The sequence below is a fragment of the Apteryx mantelli genome, chromosome 18 (assembly GCF_036417845.1).
Source record: "Apteryx mantelli isolate bAptMan1 chromosome 18, bAptMan1.hap1, whole genome shotgun sequence".
Lineage (NCBI taxonomy): Eukaryota > Metazoa > Chordata > Aves > Apterygiformes > Apterygidae > Apteryx > Apteryx mantelli.
Genome location: NC_089995.1, coordinates 11456557 through 11481410, shown reverse-complemented (window position 1 = coordinate 11481410; position 24854 = coordinate 11456557).

The window sequence follows — 24854 nt, the reverse complement described above, 5'->3', positions numbered from 1 at the left end:
AGCTCCAAGTGACTGAACTAGATGTGGGGGAACAGTCAGAAGAGCAGCTGTGTTTGGAAGATGGATTAGCTGAGTGTAGCCAGGATGGGAACACAGAGTGGAAGCGATGTCTGTTCCAGCTTACAGGAGCAGTAGACAACAGAGAAATGCTGTACATCTCCTTGAACCTTGGATAATGCTTGACAAATTTTAGCCTAGCTAGTTTATGAAGGTATAACATATCCATTAATAATTTAATGCGTGCAAAATGCAAAAGTGAATCAGAAGTAAGTTTTTTTTGCAAAACAGTAGTATTAGTTTGAATGTTAAATTTCCATTCATATTTTGAAAACATACCTTCAGACTCTATACCTGTTATTTCATGGGTGTTAGTAAGAAGGCATCTAATAAATCAGCTTGAAATGGTCTGCAAAGAATGGCAAAAATCTCTTGCAGAAAAGAAATAACTATAGCTATATGCAGGACATAGAAATCTTTGCTTAAAGCACTTTTTTTTTCTTTTTTCTTTTTTAAACGTAAATGCAAGCTAGGATAAAGCACATAGCTAAGCAGAAAAGGACCTCTTGGAGTCAGATATTTGTGAATAAAGTGTCGGCTCCAGAAAGGTAATACAAATGATATACAGTCGCTTTGTAGTCGTTGGCTCTTTAATTGAGCAGACTGATGTGTTGCTAGCATAATGGATCTTCCGAGCAGGCTGAGAATGAGGTGCTGTTATTTTGTTTCTCAAAGCCACACATTTGAAGTGCAGGTGAACACAAACCATTTAAGAAATAATTGGTCTGACCTAGCATTGGAGTAGCCATTTTGGCAGCAGTAAAAGAGGTGTTACTCAGGTGACAGAAGACAATGAGACAGAGATATATAACACAATATTTGCTCAGTTTAGAGAAAAAAAAAAAGTCAGCCTAATGAAAAAGGGGGTGGGGAGAAGCTACAAAAGAAGTCCTATCCCTTTTGGTTCTACTCTTACAGCCTCTGCAGATCCTTCTGCTTCATTAGCCAAATTTCAACACCTTTCCATCTTTTCTGATTGTTCTTTAAAAACAGCCGCCTCAGTTTCATTTATCATTTCCATCCCTGCTATGAAAATCCTTGTCCATGACCTAGCCAGCTCAAACCTGGATCACTGTGGCTTCCCTGTCTTCCTTGTTTCAGTTCCCTTCTCTGCAAGTCCATCTCAAAGAATACAGCTGAATTCATTTCATATTGCTGCTATTCTGACCATGACATCCTTTCCTTCAACTAAACTGCCAGTGTTTACATTAAATTCTGTACAACAATCTTCCCACTTGAAAACTCAAAAATAAGAATTTTTTAGAAAAAAAAGAGCTTTTAAAGAGCAGCCAGTTGCTATTAACACTTTAAAGGCAGATTCAAGTGAATAAAGCTGATGGAACTGAGCTGATTTACATAAATTAAGAATCTATCCCCAGGTACTCTTATATGGACTCCGAAAGATACTGCCGTGTTTGGGGGTGTTTTTTTTATACATTGGAATATATCCTTTCTGAAGTGTTGCACACACAAGCAGCTTCAGATAGGCAAAAGTATTTATCCCTGGTCAAAGTAGCATGTTCTGGTGATTTAGAGTAAGGATGAAAAGAGTTTTCAGCCTCTCAGAATCTAGTGAGAGGGGTTTTATCAGGAAAAGTCTCCTGGTCCATTGATTTTGGAGACTTCTAAAAGTCAGGTGTCTTTGAAGGAGGAGGAGAATGGTAGAAAAAGGTCTAACATGTCAACATGCAAGTAATACACATATTTGTCACAGCAGGGGTCACTGGCTCAACAACAGAAATAGTCTGATGAAACAGTGTAAATGTTCTTGGTTTTCTCCTCATCAGACAATATCATTTTAGAAATCTGACACTGATGCAGACAGTACAGGGACTGGGGGAAGGGAGTGCAGTTTCAGACAAGATGCAATCAAAGCAGGTGCAGTTATGTAGTGGCTCTTGCTGATAACTTTCATCTGTGGCATCTTTTGTCTGTGGATGGGGAAAAGTTTAAAAAACAAGGTGTAATGGCTTTTTTCATTAATGGCTATGTAGTAGTTCTACTTACAGAGAAATGAACTGCCTGTCAGGCTCCGGTTGATAGACCTAGAACCGCAGAAGTCAGAGATGCTGGTGGACCGTTGTGTAATACTGCCTCATCTGTTCATTAATGCTCCGTTGACCTCATTCTGATAGGTACCAAGTTTGCTCAAGTTTGCTATGTGTATTTTTCTGGATGACTCCTTAAAATATAGCAGCCTTTAAAGTCTGTGCCTTTTGAAAGGTGTGTGTGCGCCGCGTTTCCTGAGTTTAGTGGTTAAAACTACTTTGGCACAATGGGCCAAATTCTGCCCTTCTGTGAGTTCTCAGTGACTGATAGGGCCCTTAATCTGCCAGCTTTGAGAGCAACAATCTAATAGGATATTACAAGAATTTTTTCTTGTTTAACTGTTTTGCTGTCTGTCTTATTGAAAATATGCTTACGAGCGGTACAAAAGTGGAGTATGACCTTTTAGAATATGACAGCGAAACTTTACAGAATGAATGTAGATTACTTTGCCCCTTGAAAAATTTCAATTTAAGTCTTCTAAGAATTCTTGGGAATTCATGTAACCTCGCACGTTGACACAAGCTGGTATTTATACGTGCAAGTGGATTCTCACCCATAGCTAAGCAAATTCATGGGAAAATGTCCATTAACTTCAACGTATTTGGGGCCATACTTTTATCTGGGGGGTCGTGCATACATGTCAATAGGTATTTGGCGATTTTGGACCACATGGCTAAAGGACTTGAGTGTCTCCAGCTGCTACGGAGTTCCCTGATGATGGCAGAGAAGTGATGGGCATGCAGGGAATCCTTTCTCCTTTTTGGGAAGGACCATACCCACCACACAGGAGCAGCCCGTTTACTCTATACGTTCTTTCTGATCCTTTTAAAGGATGCTTTGAATATCAAGCTGTCATTACCCGGATTCTTTCAATGTTTTGTGTTAATCTAAAAACAGCATCAGGATGAGGGATTTAAAATCCTTTCAGTCACATTTTTAGGATACTGCAATAAAGAGTTGCTTCATAATGTGTTCAAGGTCTATTAAATAAATGCACTGAAGAATTCCTGTTCCTTCTGAAATAGGCTTGTCAAGCTAATCTAATTTCAGTGTCTGCACATGGAAGGTATGCTATTTTCTCCTTTCAGTGATTTCAAAAATTAATAATTAAAGTTTCCTATTTTCAGTTAATAATCGGTGCAAATTACTGCACATTTCTTCCTTTGTATTTTATAATATTATGGTAATTATTGCTGTGTGTACCTGTATGCATGACACACTAAGAACACTCTTATCAAATCATTTGAAAATTGCTGAGCCAGTACAACTTCAGGTTAGAGAACTTTGTAGGCCCAGTTTGCTGATAAATCCTGGCATGATGCTTGTTGCAAGGATGCCAGTCTGTCATTAATTGTGGAGAATAATCCTGATATCCCTCTATTGTAATGTGGAAAATGATTGTTTATGACTTTGGGGAGTGTGAGCTTGCTAATTTCCCCAATCCCTTTCCTTCCTGCATTTGGGAAGGAAATGGTGCTTGTTTGCAGGCTGCTCCTGTAAGGGGTGCTGGGTGCTGGTCTTGCAGGCCCTCAGCATCTCCAGGTAGGACTCAGCAGTGTCCAGGACTGGCTCTTCTACTCTAGGCATGGTAATCGAAAGTGGATATTTGTCTGAAGTAGGAAGCTTTCTTTATGCGTTGCCCTTTCTTCATTTAATCTTTTTTTTCACCCCTCTGAGTGCATGCTTATTGATGGACACTTTGCTCTCCCTTTTCCTTAATTCTGGTTGTGATGCATGCGCTTAAAAAAAAAAAAAAAGCCTTTTTTTAGAAAGTCTGATTTGTTTTCTTAATTCTTAATGTTAATTTCTTAATGGGGAAGGCTGAACAGTGGACTTCTAAATTGAGTATTCATTGTTGAGGGCTTGCACTCCTGTCTTTTTTTCTTTTATTCTTTGAGAGGAGAGGTCAATGAGAGGAAGGGATTACTGTGGTGGAGAGTTTTCCTCCTCCTATATGAGATCTGGTGGAATTTATGCATGCGCTTGGCACTCTGCTGGGGAATAGAGCACGTGCAGCAGGACCGCCGTGGTGCAGAGCGCCGTAATGGCCTTTTTCCCCACTTAAATCGTTACAAACACTTGGCGCACAAACCTGGAGCTCCTGCTGTGCTTGGTGGGCTCCGGGTGGGCTGGCGCGGGCTCTGCTGCAGCGCAAAGGCACGTTCCCTCAAGCACGAGAGGGCACTTTGGCACGTGTCGGCTGGCCTGAAAACCATCAAGTCCAGCCACATCCAGTGCCTTTTTATTTCCCCTGCTCAGATGTAATCGTTGCTAGTATTAAATTTAAATTTTTCTAGGCTTCCTAGCTTCCAAAGTTGTGAGCTGATGGAGAATGGGGAGATGGGCTTTGGAAGACGATCTCAGTCTGAATGTTCCTTAATCTGCGGTAGGCGCTCGAGGTAAAGCAGTGTGCTGCTGCTCCGAGTTTCTGATAAAACCCAGCATGGAAACCAAGGGCGAGCTGACACATGTAAAACGTGCCCTTGAAGTTATTCTTTGAACATGGCAGGTAGTTGTTTCAGGTAGGTGTCCGCATCGGCAAATGCTGCAATTTGAAAAAGGAGTCTTTTACCCAGTTTAATGAAGGTAAAAGACAGCAGGTGCCCAGCTCCTAGGAATGGCTGCATCCAGTGTATGTGCTGGTGAGAGCCACAGGATTAGCTGCCATGTGGGAATTTTTCCATAAGAATTCAAAAGCAAATGCATGAACTTTGAGCTTCTCCTTTAGGGGGAGAGAAAATGCATGTCACTGCTGCTCTGAAATTTAATCCAGAACAAAATACCATGCAAGTTTTCTATTAACTCATTAATAGAGTGAGTGGACTCTGGTAGTAGTATGATTGCTGGCGCAGAGGCATACATGCCTTGGGTATTTTTGTAAAAACTCGAGGCGGGGGGGAGATATATATGTATATTTTCTAACATAGATATTGCTTAGGCAATATTTTCATTTACTTGCCACTCAATTGCAAACTGTAGGAATAAATTACCGCCTCTGGAAGGTATACTCCTAAGGACCTGGGTTGTTCTGCCAAGTGGTGGGCTGCAAAGCCTTTCTGCTCTATATCACTCCTGTGAATCTGGTACCATTTAAGTAACATCTGTATTATCCCTCATGAAAGATGGAATTCCAGTACTCAGCAAATGCAATAAATTCTTTAGTTACTGATACAGACACTGTGTTTTTGTCTGTCTCTGCTACAATTTGAATTGCCTATGCCCCTCACAGCACCCCTGCAAGACATGTCTGTATAAAGCTGTAGCTGAAGACTGCTCTGCACGCTGTAATAAGATGTCTCGTAAGCTAGTTTATAACACGCAAGCACCAGGACCATAAAAGCAGCTATGTCTAAAGAGAGTCACGGGGCTGTGTCTTGGGGGAAATTCCCCCTCTTTTACAGGCTCATGACTGTAGGATGGTTGCTTCATCCCTCTGTACTGTATTTCAGTTCTTGCCTGGGGATGAGGCAGGCAGTCTTGACTAAAATGATATATTCTTTAAGATGGGAACTTGCTCTTAATATGCTTGTCCAATGCCTAACACTCAAGACTATTTAAAAGTACTAACACACAAATAGCAATGACTAATTACAGTCTTTAAATTCACTTTGGCATTTTTTTCCCCTGAAAGCTAGGAAACCTTCCAAAAAATCACTCTTTGTAATTATAATCAGGCTATAAAATCCTAATGCTGGCTACTAACATTTAACATTATACCATCTCTGTTTTTAAAATTGATCTTTTATTGCTGTAAACTACAGGCAGGGAAACCTCTGCAGAAAATGTGCCAAATCAAGTTGGTCAATTTGTGACTATTGTGTGAATATATGTAATTACTGTTTATAAACTATTAACAAAATCCACAGGAGAACTGAGTGTAATAGGACCAAAGAGAACAGGCTGTGCTGGGAAAAGAATGAGTTTAAGTATGCAAACTTTCTTTTAAGATATCGGTGACATTTAGTAAAGTCAGTGCCAGTGATAGAATCAGGATACAATACAGCTGCCCTTTTAAATAACTTTCTGTGAAAAATGATGCTGATTTGAATTGCTGGAGATGAGTGGTGAGAATTTAGAGAGTATTTAGCTCATGCTGACTATGTTTCACAGTTTGAAATTAATTTTTTTGTTTATTTTAGCCCTCCTGATGTCTTGACCAATTGCTACTTTGTCATAGAGTTTTTTTGAAAGAAAAATTTAATTATCAGAGAAGGTGGGTGGTGGCTGAAACAAATCAGTTCCTAGCTCTGAAATTTGATTTGCATGGATCTTTCAGATCCTGCCCTTCAAGATGCTCTAGTTTTTATTCATTAAAAAATAGTCATTCTAAGTGTGTGCATTTACAAATTGCCCTATAAAGTTAATCAAACTATATACAGGATTTGGCAGAATTCATTAATGGAGTGGAGCTTAGAATGGATATTTAGGGAAACTTATTGGAGGTAATTCTTGAAAATTTCAGCTTCCTGTGAGTAAACTTGGTCCCTTAATGTTTCTTGCTTCTTCTTGTATGACAGCTGCAAATCAGAGAAAATGCAACAGCAATAACCCGTTTTTTCTATTAAAAAAAAAAAAAGCCACTAGCTTTGCTTTGGATAATGTTTTTCCTTTCTTTTCAGTGCTTTTCAGCTTTTCTTATTTTTACTCTGAGTCTGAGGTAATGTTAAACTGGTGAGTTTTCATAGCAACAATGCGCTTGGCATGAACAAAACCTGCTATTGGATATCAAATTAGAATACTTCAGCTAAAGGGCAGAAATTTCAAAGGAGTTTTCATAGTAAATGTTGAGTCAAATGTTTCTGCTTTGATGGTTTAGTTTTCTATAGGAATGGTCCTACTTCCTTCAGTATAGCCACTCCCCAAATACCCTTTTTTCCAAAAAGTTCGGTTGAACACCCTGCCTTCCCCCTTCTTTTGCTCAGAGAAAAATGAGTAAGGACCAGCTGATTGGGAGTGGGAGACACAGGACACGAAGTTTTTTCCTAAATGTCGTAGTTCTCAGAGCCAAGCTTCTGGCTTGTTTCATCAGCAGCAGTCGCTTTTCTGCTGAACTTGCGCACTCTCCCAGGGCACAGGGATGCAACGAAGGTGACCTACTCGCTCCGTTGGTCTGGATGTATGTTCTCATGCACGCTCAACTCCTTAAAAGTCTTCAGTGGAATTGAGTATTTGTATTGTCGTAGTGTCTAGGAGCACAGATGGTGCTGCTGTTAAAGCTCAGGACTGAGAGCCAGGTGATCTCAGTACTACTTCCAGGCTCTGCCACAAACTTGACGTGTGGCTCTGGACAAATCAGTGCAATGCTCTGTGCTTCTGTTTTCCCACGGGTATGATAGGTACGGTGATTAACTACCTGTTATACTGTATTCTGTGACTTAGTGCTTTATGGAGTATTTGGAGATCTTCAGTTGCAAGCTGATGCAGAATTGCTGAGCATTGTTGATGTAGGATAAAGATCAGGAAGAGATCTTGTTCTTCTTTCCTCAAATCTGACGTTTCTTCGCTTATGTCAGACTCTCCAAAGCAGCTGCTGTCTTGAATTAGAAAAAGAGCAGCAAGTAGAATAACTTATAGATAAAATTTCAAGGGAGTCAGTGCTTAATTCTGGTCCCCTGAAACCAGGACAAAGCTTCCCTTCAAAGCCCTCCACATTTTTGAGCAAACTGTAAAGAATTTAGTTAAAAAATAAGATACTATTGTTTCAATCTACCACACGAATTTGGTAAATTCTCTTGCTTGCTTTTAAGCAATTCCTATATGTGTATAGTTTTAGAGACTGGGACTGTTTTGACAGAGGCCCCTTACAGTATGATGCAGTGTCTTGATGCAAACAAAATGCAATTTACAATCATTCACAGATATATTTGGAAGACCTGTTTTTTAGATGCTTAAGTTTCACTGAAATTCATGTTTGTATGTGCATCTCTGTACCTGTTTTGTGTGTCCAGTTATCAGTGTGGAACTTATGTACAAGCATTTACACATACAAAGAGATAAAACATGAATGTTTTTCATAAAAAGCCAAATTCATATATGTATGCTCCTTAAATGAGCACCTACAGTAGACACAGGAAATGTATATCAGTGTCAGACCTCATCTTTCTGAAAAAACAAGCCTTTAACTGAAACATCTGATTTGCAAATCAGATGCAAGATAGGTTCTTATTAAATAGTTAAATATCAAGGTTTGAATTTTCATAAAAGGGCAATTTCAAACCTCATTTGTGTGTGTAATTATTGTGCTTGTGAGAGCAACCCTGGTAAACGTGCTCATAAATGTCATGTCAGGTTTCTAATGGGTCATCAACACGCTCCCTTCCCGCAACTGGGTCTGTGGTCCCTGCGCAGGAATAGAGCTGAGGCAACATGTAAAGTGGGTGCAAAAGATCTGGCAGAAATGGTTTTCTTTTTCGGTGAAAAGAGCAGTAAAGCTTTGTTTACACATAGGCATAGTCTCAAGATGGAGTTGCAGCTCTGGGGTCTAAATCTGTTTTTAAAATAACAGTAGGTACTAAACCTCAGAAATTCAAATACGCAGTTTTCCAAGGCTAAGGATTTGGCAAATACTCCTGTAAGCCTGTTGTCATTTCCACTTTAGAGAAGTTATAGAGATACTTCTCATTCTTTTTCATGCTGGGATTTTTTTTATGAACCAGAAGCTGTGAAATACTTGAAATCTGAGGCTGCTGCTATCAGATAACATATTCTCCTGAGACTTTGCATTAGAGAATCTCCCAGTCTTTGCCAAACTTGAGACACAAACATCACTAAAACAGTCCTTGGTCATGCTGGATTGGGCTGGGCAGACTGATTTGAAAATATTTATCCTGAATGATGAAAATTTAGCAGAAAAACTCAACCCATCATTAGATGGTGGAACGTTTTGCTGTGTGATGCAACTGAGGTCACCAGCAGCAAGATTCAACCGCGATTTGTATGATTATGTGTAAATCATGAATACTTAAGAGTTAATGTAGTTAATTCTAATGAACGGCATATGGGAAGCAAGAGGGAGATGCAAGTTAATGTGTAAGGGTTATCTACCTTTGTTTAAAATTTAAGGTGACATTTCATAGACAGGGAGGTATAAATTATCTGTAAATTATGATGTTCCTTTCACCCCTCTCTTTCACCCCTCTTACTTTGGTTGCTGTCAGGGGAGGAATTCAAGACTATACAGCCTGTAGGTCAGCCAGTATGATGATTCTCATGCTTCTAAATATAATATTCTTCTATGATTAAGATTAATCTCTCTCGTATTTGCACGACCTCTCTCCAATGGGAGAGGGTTTTGGCAACTGTGCTTTTGTGGCAAAGGAATAAATAGCTTTGTGAGATGGCAGTGTGGGTGGAGGGACAGCAGGTATCTGTCTCCTGCAAGAAGCAAGGTAGAATATCAGGCTGAACAAAAGTAGCAGCAGAAGGCAGGATGCAGAACATGCTGACAGATATCGGTCAAGAGTCAGAACCCAAGGCTAGGGCTTGAATAGGCTCAGGAGAAGCAGGCAGGAGGCCAGGCAGTGAATAAAAATTAGCATGCCCCATACTGCTCTCCATATTGTTGCTTGCCCGGCAGCTCCACCTTCCAACCCCCTCTCCTGTATTTTCTTTAACGTACCAGTGGTCAAAGCAAATAATGATATTATGTTTGTAAGGGAGGCCCTTGAAAGCTATTCTGAGACTAGAGTCCAGAAAAATGTAATCTCTGTTTGATTCTTTGTTTAGTGGGGATTCAAATCCCAACTTAATTTAATCTTTTGATTTATCCTGCAGGTACTGCCTGATTATATTCCAGTGTCACCAGTAATAGAAATGCAGGGATTTTTTTATTATTTATTTATTTTTGCTTTGTGCACTTGGAGAACAAAAAAGGCTTAGAAAAAGTCATTATTGCTATTATCCTCTGTAATGCATTGTATGTGAATAACTGAATCTCTGAGCAGTTCCCTGTTGCTTTGTATTAACAATGTCTTATCAGAGTTGCACAAAGTTTCCTCTTGTACCTCAGCTAAAGCAGCATAACATATGCAGGTGCCTAGCTGAATAGGACTGAAAACTTGCTCCAGTTGCTGTGAGTAGCTAAACTGTCACCACCGCTGCAAAGTGGCCTGGATTTCACTTGGAAGATTCAGCGCAGGCCAGGTGCGAGAAGGACGATGTTGCGTATAGGACTTTGAGAGCCCAGTTCTTCCACTGGGTCTTGTGTGACCTTGAGCAAATTACTTAAGGCCATGTTTGTGAGGTGTTTTTACAGAGTACTTGCATCTACTCTTTAGTATCATTAAAATGTGTGAGGACACCAAGAAAAAGCCACCATCAGAAGGTGCCAATTGGAAAGGCAGAATAGCAGCAAGTGTTCTTTGACTTCAGTGGTCCCCTTCACCGCAATGCCTGAGCACCTTAGACTCATTCATATGTTGAAATGAATGAGAATTCACTTATACCTTTATAACAGCCTGGCAGCTAGTTTCTTTATACTTAAGTTTCTATACCTAAATTTCTCTATACCTAAATTTCCTGCATATACCATGGGGAGACTGTGTTTTTTCTATCCCAGAGTCCTTGCAGAATGAACACAGTAAAATTGGACACCGTGTGTGTTGTCTTGCCTTTCTGATCTCAGGCTACTAGTTTCCATGTGCATTTTTGTCATTCACTTCATGTCCCCTACCTGCACCTTCAAAGTATTAAGCACTTTTTATTTATTTTTTTCTTTTAGTTTCCCAAATAAGATACCAGTTCATTCATATCCTTCAAAAAGTCACTAAAATTAAATTTTTAAAAATCATATTAAATCTTTAATATTCTCCTATGGATGATAATGTGCCTAAGCAGACAAGGGCAGCATGCAAATCTAGTGCTATGCCTGACAAACATAATGCATTTATATTAAATCTATTGTACAGTAAGAATTTCAAGACAGCAGTGATCAGAGGAAACCATGCAATTGGATTAATAGATAATTTAGGCTGTAATCCAACAAAGCAGTTAAGCATATGCTTAATTTTAAGTGTAAGTAGTATTACTTGGTGTCAGCTGAGACAACACAAGCTTAAAACTAAGCACATGCTTAACTGTTTTGCTGGCTTGCTGACTTAGTCAATGATCTGAACAAAAAAGATTTTTGAACTGGAAATATGCAATGGAGCATAGAGCAGCTATTTTTCCTGTTATCATTAAAATGGCAATCCAGCTCACATTTCAAACCACACTATTTTTATAGAGGGTTAAAAAATAGTGCCCACTAACTGCAGAGGTAAACAGTTTCAGAATTATTTATTTTACCTGCATTCCTGGTTAAAACCAGTTCAAAACAATTAGATAACCCTGTAAAACCTGTGACTGGTGCTGTTAATTCCACATAAAGATTTTCTCATGCAGTACCTAATAAATGGAGTTATCTTTTAAGAAAGGCTTTAAAGGGATTAATAAGCTGCATATAAGATGCACTCTGTAACAGAGTTGAGATGTTTTCTCCAGATCTGAACTAGATCCGAGACAAGAAAAAACACTTAACTTCCCGAATGACCTTAGACTGTCATCCAGACTGCTCTGTACCAGCTCTACCAGTTAGCTTGCTTCTGACGCTTTACAGTATTTGTGGCCTTAATTGAGGGACATAACCAAACAAATTTATCATTGCAGCCCATAAAAACGACAGAATTCATATGGTAGCATTCTTCATTCTCTCCAATTTGTTTCCCTGAAATCCCTGCAGCAATTTATTTGCTGAATATGCGAGTTTTCCTCCTTATGAAAATTACAAATTGTTGTCAAGGTTAACGAGTTAATATTCTCATTCAATATTTATTTTATATGGGGGGAGGCGAAGGAAGAAGCGCGATTGTTCTTATACTTTCTTCCACGGCAAAGTCTGGTTTCTTAATCAATATGACAAGGACACTGTCCTTTGGATAATACCCTGAATCATCGGGACTAAAAAATGAGCTTTATTAATCAACAGCCTCTGATTAATTATTATAAAGTGATGCTCATACATTTCTGTACGTTTTAATAATTCCTGCAGAAGGCTAACAATGTCCCCAGTGATTTGAAGGCTTTGGGGTTTGAATTTTTCTAAGCAATGTCACAATAAATAGTCCAAGGGTACTACTGCTTGCTCACTAATCCAGTCCGTTTCAATCCAGCAAATGAGTAAAACCTTCTTTTTCCTATTTCCCATCTATAATTCATCATTTGCATACAAAGTAAGAAGCAAAAATCGGCAGTCTCATCAGTTTTCAAAATATCAAGGGACAACTGGGGTGATTTATAGCAGGCTGCATTATCTAGATCATACAACCAGAATATTTCTGTAAAAACAGACCTATAATTTCTCAATAAGAGTGTCTGTCTACCCAATAAATGTGATGAAGGTCACTGGTCTGGAGAACTTAGTCAGAGTAGACTTGACCAGCCATTAGGTCTGTCTTTGCTAAGAAATATCCCATCTCGCAATATCTCACCAGTGTCGTCTTAAAATAGCAACTTCAAGTACTAAAGATATCTGTATTTAAGGCTCTCTTAGCCCTCAAAGAATATAGGCTGTATGTTTGCTTGCTACCAGTGAGATGAAAAATGTGCCACCTGTTTCTTATGCTTTCAATGTACTTTGAAGGTGTAACCTTACTGAAAGGAACAGATACAGTCTCTCCCGGTTAAGAAATGATTTGGCCCCAGAAGAGATGTGAGAAGGTGACCACAGCTGGTAAGCATTCGTACCTGGTGCTAAATCAAGATGTGGTGCTCTGACCCACAGTTCAAATGCCCAGCTAAATGTATTTTAGTTTTAAAGACAAATTAGCATAAATTTAATCAAATAACACTAGTATTAGAAGGGCCAGGCATAAAGCGTTATCCAGCACCAGTTCTGATCAATTCCCTCTTTTCACTGGGCATCTTGCACTCTGTGAAATATTTGCCTAGCTCAGAGACGATGCTTAAGGGTGCTTGTAAAGCAGTGTAGTTGCAGTAGATGATATCAGACTTCCAAAAGCACTAACGCTTTGCATTTTAAAATAATGTGTTTGCATTGGGAAAAATACAGTGCCCTTTTCACAACCTTCCTGCAATGAACCTTTTAATTACTAGTCAGTGTGCTCATCTTTCTGAAGTCAAGTCTCAGGAATTTTTCATAGTGAGATGTTACAATATATGTGCAGGTAACCTATAGGTTATTTGGTTTTACCTCCTTGATTTCTGTTTTAATTCTAGTATGTCAATAATGAGTTCTCCTTTCATTTTTATTAATGTGAACCACTGAAAAAAATTCATTGCTTTAGGATGCTCTGCGACAAGCAGTGCTCCTGCATTTTGCCCTCTAGAAATATGGGTTCTGATCACAGATAACTAAAATGAGATTAGGATGTTAGCTTTCTCAAGAGATAACAGCAGTCTAGGTCATAAAACTACCATATGGCAGATTTGGCAGTCTTTACAGAGGTCCATGGTTTAATTATCACAAAGACAGATTCAGTTCCCCACTTGCAAATGCCTGGGTCCTCCTGTGGCAAGGACTGGCAATGCAATTAAGGGGAAAGCTGTATTGTACTTGGCTGAAACAAGAAATGACCTTACTGTGGCCAGCGCTGTCACTTCCTAACATTTCACTCATGATTAAGTTTATCATTTCAAACAAACAACATAAAATGTCAGGTCTCTGGTCTGTTTAACATGCGGTGGGAGGGGCGGGAAGAGAGAAGAAGCGTAAACCATGACTCAATGTATTATGCCAAGCCAAACTGGAAAGCTTTTCTTTTCAAAAGAATTTGAGAACTACATTAAAAAAAAAAAAAAAAAGTGGTATCTTTACAGAGTTTTGCTTTCAGGACAAGTCTTTCCTTCAGTTGCTTGCATCAAACAGTTTGAATTTCATTGCGTTTCCAACCCCTATCTTCACCTACATTGCTAGAGCAGTGTAGTCTTTTTTTCCACCATATTCATATGCAGCTTGTGTTGTGTTCTGTTTTTCTGTTGTAGAAATGATCTTGTCACTTGTGCTTCCCCATGAGCACCTTCCCCATGAGCACCACTATTATCCCCTCGCTCTGCAGGGGAATACCAGGTGCTGTGAAAAACAGTATTTCGTCTTCTCATCTGTATGGCTTCGGGTTGGTGGAGACCTCCGTTTGCTCCATCCCATGTTCTGGTCAGCAAAGATAAGCAGCCTAAAGTTGATGCAGAAAATTTTCCTCAGTAGCAAGAACAGATCGGGGCTTAGTCTGTAACCGAATTGTTGCTTTAAATTGCCCTTTCCCAAAGAAGTCCCTCACTTTGCCTAGAACGTGTAATGGTGAAGTAGTAAAAGATGCAACTGTGTTCATCAAATGGAAAACAATTAAAAAGTGCCCTCACATGTATCAATACTTTACAAAAAGAGAATACGTTAATGTATATTCTTTGTAAGGTAATCACTCTGGCTAGTATTGCAAAACTGAAGTCACAAGCTAATTTAACCCACACTGGCAACTAACTGTGGTCCTGAGTGTACAGTGTTGAGAATTGTAACAGTGAGAACTGCTTTTTAAGATCTCACCCTACAATAGGATTATATATTAAGTCCTCAGTTTTCCTAAAGGCTGACATCACACGGAGAGTGAATGAGGCATATATACATGAATGACATGTATCCTTCTAGTTAGTGGGATAAAAGTTGTTTCTGAAAATTCAGCCAATATTCAATGAAGTAGATACAAATATCAAAATGCAGAAAGTGCTGACTTACACTGGTGGTGGGGGAAGAATCTTGGAAAATTCAAGGAGCTAAAATGTCAATCTACCTAAACTGCAACTTATTGTAGTTGAGTTACACGAAGTTGCATGAACATCTTTATGGCTATTATTGTTTTTAACTACTTGCACTGTTTGATAGTTATGAGTTGTAGTGACAACTCCATTTGCCTGTGTCTTGACTAATTTTATGCAAACCCTTGGAGACTACAGTTCAGTTCATAGTCATGTTCATGTCCAATTAAAAAGTAATAGATTTGAAGCATATATACCAAATTAGAAGGATGCAATACTGTCAAATCCCAGAATTAAAAAGCCAGGTAGGCCACTGAGCTTCATGATACTTTAGAAAATTATTTTTAATACATATCTAGTTTCTGAATCTTTACATTAAACTCAAAGCGTACTTAACTCCACCCTTACTCCAGCCGAGGATATATATAAAAAAAATAGTTTTCATTGTTGTACTTTTTAATATTCACATGCTTCTTATAGATGGGGCTTTAAGAAATTCCCCAAATTGTCTGAGGTTCATGATTAGACTGAAAGAGCTACCATCAAACAAGATATGTTGTGAAGAGTTGTTTCTTGCTTATCTTCTCAATTGTTCCTGGGGAAATACAGCTTTAAGGACTTGGTGTGAGCTCCTGATTGTTCTTGGTTGTTCACTTCTAGGGAAAAAATACGTAACATCAGATGGCTGGAAACTTAATTTTGAGCTCTGCTCTTGGTTGTTCATATTTTGTTATTGTCTAAAGTTTGAAGATACATATTAAAGCTAAGACATGTACGAGGGTGGGGTATGAGGATGTAGTAGAAAGATGATCCCTACCCTAACCAACAGCCTTTTATTTCTCATTTTTGCCTTTTCTTTCACCAAAACACTGGTGTGACCAAATAATGAATGGGAACAAAACTCCTAAAGCTGGTATTTTTCTCACCCATATTTATAATGGCTGCTATTCTTTCTTTACTTATGAAGTTAGCAAAGGCTGACAAATTCATGAGAATGTTAACGCAACACGAGTTAGCATTACTGATTTTAAGTCAAACCTATGGAAAATAAGTGTGTGTTATCATCATGAAAATGAACCGAACCAAGTGCAAATCTGTGGATACTAGGTGAAACTAAGGGAAAGCAGTGATACTGGGTTCATTGTAGAAGCATGTGGAGATTTGCAAACAACATGCAGTCAGCTTCAGATGCAGCAGGGAAAAGTTATTCTGATACAGGCATGGAATAGATAATCCACTGAATTTGTGTGTTGATAATTTCTAGGATTTTATGGTAAATATAAGGGTGTCCTTCTGTCTTGTAAGTCATGAATTGCTGAGTTTTTCAACGGTGAGACATGAAAGTTACTGTATAAATAAGATCAAGGAAATAATGAAAAATGTCCTTCCTGAGTAACAGCTGTTTGAGACTCATGTGGGATAGCGATATGGTCACTGTAAAGTACTTAACGTTTTGAACTTTGTTCACAGTATTCCCACTGAATGTAAATGGATTATTCACACATTAAAACACATGCTTAGATAAACCACAAGTTGGTTTGACTCTGGAAAGTTGCAAAGTTCCCATTTTAGTCATGCTGCCCTCTGTGCATTTTTGATCGGACACTTTTTCCCCCTCATTAGAGTTGCTAATTGGCTACAGCTTCTGTCTCTCACCTTTTATGATCCAGTTGTTTTGGATGTTAGTCTGCACAGTACCATACTACTAGTAGATTACTACTAGTCAAAGAATGCAAACTTGCTAGAATTAATTGGGGTAGAAGGGGAAAAAAAAATTACTTGTAACTTGGAAAGGCTTCGATTCTTATCTGTCAGAATATCCTAATTCAAATCCAAATGGGAACCCACCATTCCAGGGGATTCGCACAGCTCCAGGTAAACAACTAATGAGCAGCCTGCCAGTTTCATTTTTATCAAGAGCCCTCAGAGATTCAACTGTGCCATTTCATAAAATATGCAGATGATAGTGGAGGGAGAATAGCAAAGGCTTTGAAAATGATTCACACAACCTAAAAATGATGTTGAAAAGGGAGGAATTAAATATTCACAAAGTGAGAGAAATTAAGGCATATTAACTGTTAGAATGTGGAAATGAAGTGACTAACATGCATAGAGCTGATGAGAACTAGATGATTACAGATCTGTCAAAAGTTTCTAATTCTGACACAGTGTGATGTCGAGGTGCTAGCTGGCTGGTAAGGGCAAAAAATTAGGTATGGGACAAGTAATGCAAACCTGACAGATCAGAGTCAAAGGCAGTAAGACACTGCAGTGATTAACATTAGGCTCAGTCCTGTATCAAGGGTGAACTTTAAGCTTGCAAAATGAATACTAATTATGGTTACAAACAGAACACAAGGGGCTCAATTCATCAGCTATAGAAGGGATGGTGTAATGAGTCGGTAGGAAAGTAAGTCACCTAGGGCCAAATTTGTCTCACTACTGAGTTCTGTTGCCTTACACTAGGGATAAATTTGACCCCTGAGATGTGCGAGCTGAAAGTTTTTCTCTTCTCTAATTAATCATGGGTGTAACTTGGGTTGCAATGTTGTTGGTCGAGGTAGAGAAAAGGTTGATAGCAAATGCATTCATACGGAGTTGGTGAAAAAGAATAAAGAACAGTAATAAATAATAAAAGGAAGATTAAACTGAGAGTCTGTACTGAATGAGGTTATTCCTGTTGCTGCAGCATGGAAGAGATGCAGTTCAACCTTTCTCAAGGGCGAAGTCAGATCCCTGAATCTGTAAGCACTATGGGATCAATGGGCACCCAGTAAGCACACACAACTATGTATTTCTTGGGAAAGTCACTCCCTGGAAGCACAATTGATGACCCAAGGCGCAGAGCTCTGGCTCTCTGGAGATTAGCAGCTGTTCAGTGTGGTGCCAGCAGCACCAGCTCGTGTGTTTTGACCCATCTTTGGCTCACTAAGTAATGCTGGATCATCATGTTTGTGTGGAAATCAGCTGACTACCAGGGAGGAATTGCCTGTTGAGGCCTTTGCTAAGGTTGTCCAACTGAGTAACAATTTGGTAGCTTCTTTTATTCGTTGTTGCATGCAAGGCCCATGGAGGGATTAAATACTCTTCAGGAGTGCTTTGTGAAATCCTGTGTAGTAAAACCTACACTCAGTCCTGTGCACTGAAATCTTCTGCGGTTAATTTTTTTATTGAGGGAAAAGTGCAAACCCATCGATCTGAGATGTAGGCAAAAATGCACATACAGTTCATATGTATAGTTACCTACTTGCATGCACAATTTTTGAGCAGTCCTTTCAAGGTAAGGAATTTGGAAATTCAATGGAAGTTACCTCCTGTAGTCTCCTGTGAATATCCCCATCTCACATTGTAAGTTTAGCTTGATTCAGTTTGTGAATTAGTGTTTTATTCACCACTGAGTACACTGAGAATACTTAACAAATATTATTTGGTTTACAACAGTATCAATAGCATGCTAGGTATCTTCCAGAAATGGAAAAAAACTTGATATAAAAAACAAAAATAAATGTGGTAGCTGTGCATGACAAATAGATGTGGTACTCTGTATGTGTTCTGCATATCTAATTTCTTGGAGAGCCTGTCCTATGTTCATAATCAAGAGACAAGCATAAACTCAAAGGTCACAAAAAAGACTGAGCTTGGTAAGGTAGATGTTCTGAATATATTAGGTATGTAAAGCAATATTGTGGCCCATCCAAACTAGAATTAGTGGTAATTATTATATAATATGTAATGATGGGATTTAAATGGCTAACACATTTTCTCTGCTGAGATCATTTAGACATGATTCATATAAATGATTAAATTAATAGATCTTCCTCTTTTAAGACTGCTAGGCAGCTTAAACTAAATTTCTCAACAGAGACTGATCCCAGTGAAATAATATTAATAGAAAATGGAAGAGGAATTTCTGGGTGGTGGGTAAATACATGTTGGAGCTTGAGGAATTTTCTGTAGACATCTTTGCCGACAAAAATATTTTACAGACTTAAGTATTCTCTAGAAATAACCTTCAAAGACTTTGGAAGGTGAAAGAATAACAAACCTAACTTTCCCTGAAAGAATAGAATGGTGAAATATACTGGAAGACAGGGACTTAAAGGATCACTGTCTGCTTAGTTTAGGCTTAAACATTAGGCTTTTCATAAAACTAAATGGTTTTACAAAACCTAATGTGAATAGAAGTGTATTTTTTTCCTTCTTTTGAATCAAATTTCAATAAGATGACTCCCCCCACCCCCCACGCATATTCAGGAGAATCCTCTGCAGTGTTGTAAAGTCACACGCAGGAGCATCGTGCTAATTAGTGAGAACAAGGACAGGAAAATGACTACAGACGGATTTTTGAAAGAGCCTGAGGGAGTTAGTTGCCCCAAACTAAGCAAATTCAATGGGAGTTAAGCGCTTGAATCTGATAGACCTCTGAAAAATTTAGCTTAAAAGTACGAGTGAAAACATGCAATGTGAAATTCAGTCCTGTATGTCTATGAGGACTTTGGCCACCTCTGTGTCCCCTTATACCCTGCCAGTTCTGGTCTGGTTTGCAGCCCTCCACCCGAAGTTGCAAGGAAGAGGCTGCTGGAGTACCTCGGCTGCTTTGCTCCCTAGACTTTTTATGGGATTTTGCAAGCTTCAGCTCAGACCTTGATCCAGCTCCAGGTCCCAGAATGAGAATTTCATGCAGATGGATAGGTTTGCTCACTACCTGGTGTATCAGCACAGGAAAGCATAGAGCATGGTGAGGACCATCTCAAACCACTAGACCACCCCATTTTAGCTGCAGCTAGTCGTTGTCCCATCCTGAATGCGTGCTAGAAGAGGATAAAATGAGACTTCCCAGTTTCAAAGCTAGCCCCAGGCATTCTCGGCATCTGCTTACCTTATATTAGTCACAATTAATAATCGGGGACAGAGCTACAGCAGCTTGCTGTATATCAGTTGTTCTGCTGGGAAAAGCCTGTCATCTTTTAGCTCTCTTCTGCTCAGATTGAGAAATTGATAGGTCACCAGTGTCTTCAAGTAGCACAAGGAAGGTATCGTATTTATTTTAGCTATGGCTTCGCATCAGTGCTATCCACACTGTAAAGAATTTCATAAAGCATATTTTGTCTTCGTTTTTTATATTGCTTGGAAGAGAACATATGGTAATCTGTATAGTTCTATCTCAGAGGGTTACCCAAGTGCTATATACCAAGTGGTCTTTCTATTTTTATTGTTAAATTCATGTTCATTTCTTATCCTAAATATTCCTCTTTTCTGCTTAGAAGGTTAAAAATACCTGGAGCTGCAAGTCTGGCCTATTTACTATAGAATTCATGAGTCATGCACTATACTGAAGTCTTGAAATATCACAGAGGTATTATTCATGGAGTGCTCAGCAAAAGAATGGCAAAATCTGCCCTTCAGAACTTCCGATTCAAAAGCCAAATGCTGTAGGGTAACTCTTATCAAGCTTTATTTTTCAGGAAAAAAATGCGTAAGGAAATTGCCATTAGCTTCTGATTAGTAAAACAACCTTTATCTTGCTCACAGTTGGAGAGTGAGTCCTTCCTAAGGAAGTGGTATGTGAATGTTGTTAGTATCAGAATGTCCTGCTAGCCTTCCAATTTTGGTGCTATATATAAAAAAATTAAAAAAAATAAAAGATTGTTTCTCCAGATCCCAGTTCTCTGCTGCTTTCCTCCAGCCTTGGGTGACATGTAAAATACTAACTGAATGTCTCAAATATCCAAAATGTCTCCAGTCTTTCAGATAAAATCTCAATATGGAAGGCACCAACAGGCTATCCAGACTGGCTTCACGAAGTAGCTGCCGTTGATGGTTCGGCCCAATGAATATGAATTGAAAGATGATCAAACGCAGCTTGCCAGTGCAGGAACAACATGAGTTTTCTGTAAACTGGCCTCCCAACTGTGGGTTTCCAGATGAATCAATTTAGATTCGTTTTATCTTGTGGCTGGGACTCTCAGTATGATAGATTACGCTCTGTTCCATATTGTATTATCCTTTATTTATCTTTGCAGCTAAAACAGCCTATCAACATTTTTGAAAAGCATTGACTGTCATTGCATGTCATTATAAAGCAGAGGACGGAATTTTGCATAGTATTTTAACCAAACCTCAAATGGTCCAAAAACCCTCTACTATATTCCATGGAAAACAACAAATAACTACTAACTCTTGAAACAGGGTAGCTCAGCTGCTCCTATACCAGCCAAACACGTGGATGCTTAGAAATTAAAACCCATATTGATTCTGACCCCATGTTCCAGGAAATTTTTTTAACCTTCCTCCCCACGTGGCCACCTCCTAATGTTTTTGCCATGGGAGAAAATAAATTAAAACTGAAAATATCTGCCTTTAGGGAGATGAAATCAGGGTTCTTTTTCTCTGTGTAGCTATGCTCTGACTGCAGCTAGTTGCGCTGCCTGAAAAATAGCTCTGTGTGCATGTGGTAAAGCATAACTTTTTCTGGAGGGGAAAAATTGTGAAATACCGTTTTCATAATATCTGCTGCATAAAATACATTTCTTCATTTTCAAAGGTGTAAACTTAGAGTAGAGCTGTGTGAAATGTCAAAGGTTTACCTTAAAAGATTGAAGTATCCTGCAGATGGGATACTTGTGCCTCTGTATGCAAAAGAGGCAGCTGTCTGAGAGATTTTTGCCATAGCTCTTTTACTAAATGATCTGGAATTTGCAGTGGTCTGATGGATAGGGGCACAGCAGGCAGAGTAAGCAGACTTGCCTTCTATTCCTGGTTTTGCCACCTGCTTGCTGACCTGGGGTGATTCATATAACTTCTGTGCCCTTTTATCCTCATCTGTAAAATGAGGATATTGACATTTACATTTCTTTATAAAGTGCTTTTAGATCTATGGATGAAAAGTGCTAAGTAAACCAAAACTCTCAATTAAATTAACTGGAGAGAAAGAGCTAGGTCAGTGCTATAGCAGGGTTCATTTATACACCTTAATTTCGTCAGTCTTATGTGTTGAACCCCGTTTATAGTCTAAATTGCTACAACATCCTCTTACCTTTAGAAACAGTCTCTCTGGGACAGATGTGAAGCATACTTGTATGTGAGAATGGAAGAAGCTTATACTGTTGGTTCCTATGCAGGTATAGGAGTTGAGCTAAGAGCACTCGGTCCCATGTGTTCATAGCACAAAGTTCTCACACAAGCACATTAGAAATCCAAGGAAATGCTTCTGACATGCAGCTGACTGCATATTCAGAAAATAATTAAGTTATGAAGCTCAGATGTTGAAAAGTGAATGTTTGGGCTTTGGTTATGAAAAAGGAAATTGTGAAAGTTGTTTCCTGCTGCTCATTCATGGCCATGGTTTGGTACATGCAAACCCACCTCCTGCTTCAGTTTCACTGCAGGATTGGAAGCACACCTGAACTGTGTGCATCTACAAAAAAAAAAAAGTCCATGTTTTGAAAACTTTTGCCTGGTGCATATAGTTTCTCTTGAAATTCAAGACTGGCCTCAAAAAATATTTGTGTGTTTTCTTGCTGGGAGGTGGGGGGCAAGTCCAGTGATTTCATCTTGTCAGTGGTTATTTTAATCGTGTGAAGGTTGCTGTGTAGTTCTAGGAGTGGTGGTGTGGGTTTTTTTGTTGTTTGTTTTTGGGTTTTTTTAGTGAAGGCTCTTGAGCCTGTCTTGCTGCATAATGGTAAGAAAATAGATTATGCATAGAGGCTGGTTTTGTTTTGAAAATTTCAGGAACAGATGCAATCCGAGAGCTGTGATCCCTGCACAGCTCAGAGATCAGAAGTAATAAGAAGCCTCTGAAATCTCTCTCTTCTGTTCACAAAGCTTGAACTTAATCTGCCAGACTGCCTATAGCTGGAACTTGGTAAAATGCAACACCAAGTATCAGACATATGCAGAGCTCAAACTATCTGCAGAGGGGAGTTAGCAATCAGAGAACAAAGTGGGGCAGACACCCATGAACCACAGATGGGCAGGTGTTCTTGGAAGTTTCTCATTACAGCAAAAATCAGCCTATAAATTTCACTGTGTAAGAAAAAGAAGAAAAAAGGTCTTTGCAGTTTGGCCAGTATTCTCATTATAATCTGCAGTTTTATGTCTGGATCAGTTAGGTAAATGTAGAGGGTTAACAATGATGATTAGCATTTTGGTTAAGTAATGCCAGAATATTATTGTAGGGTAATGCCCAGAAGAGCATGGTGTATTAAATAGTGCACCATTTCCATGCTGGAGTGCATCCCTTTTGGTTAGTCTGACTCCTACAGAAATCTTAAAAGGTGAATAGGAAGTAAGGCCTGGATTTACAGCTATTTTACTCCTATGTACATTTTGATTGATAGAAAGTAATGATATTTAATGTTCGTATGATTTTAAACAATGTGTTTATTTATAACTTCAAGTGTGTTAGCAACATTGATTTGCCGCTATGCTGGCAGGGGTAGAAGTGGGATGCCAGGCTAATACCCTAATGAAATATAAGGGCATCAGGATGAAGAAGTATGGGCCAAAGACACTGTAGGAATCTCTTACATAGCTTGCACGATACCTTACGCTGTAGACCACTGTAGTGTGTGTCTGTAAGTTTAGGTATGGGACAGTGTTTGTTTTCATGAACTCCTAATCCTTGTGCTCTGTAGAGACTAGTGGTTTCATATCTAATCCCTTAATCACAAAGTCTCTGTGACAGGATGTGTGGAATTATTCTGCTGACTTCTTTACTCAGTCAGATCATGTGCATTGCTTTAGCTCCAGCCCAGGGAGACAACAGTCTTGACATCTTGTTAAAGAGAGAGTCATACCTAGAGGAAGAAGCACTAAGTGCAGAAGGAGTAGAAGGTTCTGTAGCAACTAGCTGAGAATTACGTTGAATTATTTGTATTGAAGCCTATTTTGAAAGTTCAGGTAACTGAAAAGTGACCTGTCAGTCATATAAGTTACTATATAGCTTTCTCTGAATATTCTGTGTTGTCCATCTGCTTTACAAGTGGGTCAGCTGGACAAGGGGAAGTTAAATAAGGGAAGGATATGCAAAGAAAAATCTTCTTTAGGGTAGTAAACTAAGATGGACCAGTAAACATGGGGAAAAAGAAATCTGAGAGGAAAATGTATATGAAAAACATACAGCTCCCACATGGTATGTCAGAAACTATTGTTGCAATACTGTATTTATAACTCTTTATCAACAATTTCTCTCACCTGGATTCTGAGTTCCAGCAAGAGTCACTGACAGCATAAATCTAGTGTAACTCCCCTTGCTGCATAGGAGCCCATCTGAATTTAGGCTGAGGGAAGCTGGCTGCTTGTCACTTGTATGATGTTGGATATTCCAGAATAGCGTGGACGCCTCCAGTGAGACCCTCAGGAGGTCATTCTCTGAGCAGGGGAAGCCCTGCTTAGAGGTGACAGTCCTGCTTAAAAGGTGAGACATACTGAATAAAAGCTGGAAAAAATCCAGCCTCTAGCTGCTTGCAAATAAGTGGCCTGTCCACTTCTACAAAGCAGCATTCAGCAGCTTCACGTGCTGCAACAAACTCCAGGCAGTCCCCTCCCAAATCCGGCAAAACGTTTTCCCTTTGCGTTTGGATCCACCTTTGTCCTTCCTGAACTCTTCTCCCCATCCGCAACGGTGCAGCCCCACGTGCTTTAGGTAGGACTGGCTGCCGGTGTCTCAGCTCTGGGAATGTCGGCAGCCCTCAGCGCACCCCCTTGGATGGTGGGAGAACCTCCCGGCAGCTCCAGGCGCTGCCCTCATCAGAGGAGCAGGGGAACAGAAAAGACCCCGGCAGCATCTCAGTGGGTGTCCGACTGGGCGAACTTTTTGAGCTGATTTGAGGCAAGCTCCAGTACATGAACAAATAAGCGCTGCAGGCTGCTCTCGGTCCCATGTGCTAGCTTAAACCAGTGGTGAAGCCAGGTGGCGATTTCACATTAAACCAGTGGAAGGCCAGTGAAGTTGATTTCCCCGCTGAGATAAGAATATGGCATTTAATTTCTTTTTCTTTGTC